The sequence below is a fragment of the Fragaria vesca genome, linkage group LG5, assembly GCF_000184155.1.
Source record: "Fragaria vesca subsp. vesca linkage group LG5, FraVesHawaii_1.0, whole genome shotgun sequence".
NCBI classification, from domain to species: domain Eukaryota; kingdom Viridiplantae; phylum Streptophyta; class Magnoliopsida; order Rosales; family Rosaceae; genus Fragaria; species Fragaria vesca.
This window is the reverse complement of record NC_020495.1, coordinates 29,225,980-29,226,270: the sequence shown is the minus strand read 5'-3', so window position 1 is coordinate 29,226,270 and position 291 is coordinate 29,225,980.

Genomic DNA, 291 nt, shown 5'->3' with positions numbered 1-291 from the left:
GCTTGATATAATAAAAAAGAGGGTACAATGGTAATCTAAGCAAATAAAAGAGTTTCAGTTTTTGGAGAAAACTGATTTGTAGTTATTGTTCTCCCACGTTAAATAGATTGTGTGGAAGACGCATTCGTGAACGAAGTAGGGTTCTAAAAAATGGCCTAGGCGGCCGCCTGGGCGCCCGGAGGAGGGTTGTCGTCCTGATTTTAGGCAAATCGGCTAGTGTAGGCGGCCAGCCGTTTTTTGGCCGCCTGGGCGGACAAAAAACTTCTTTTTTTTTTTCTATGTTAAAAAAAA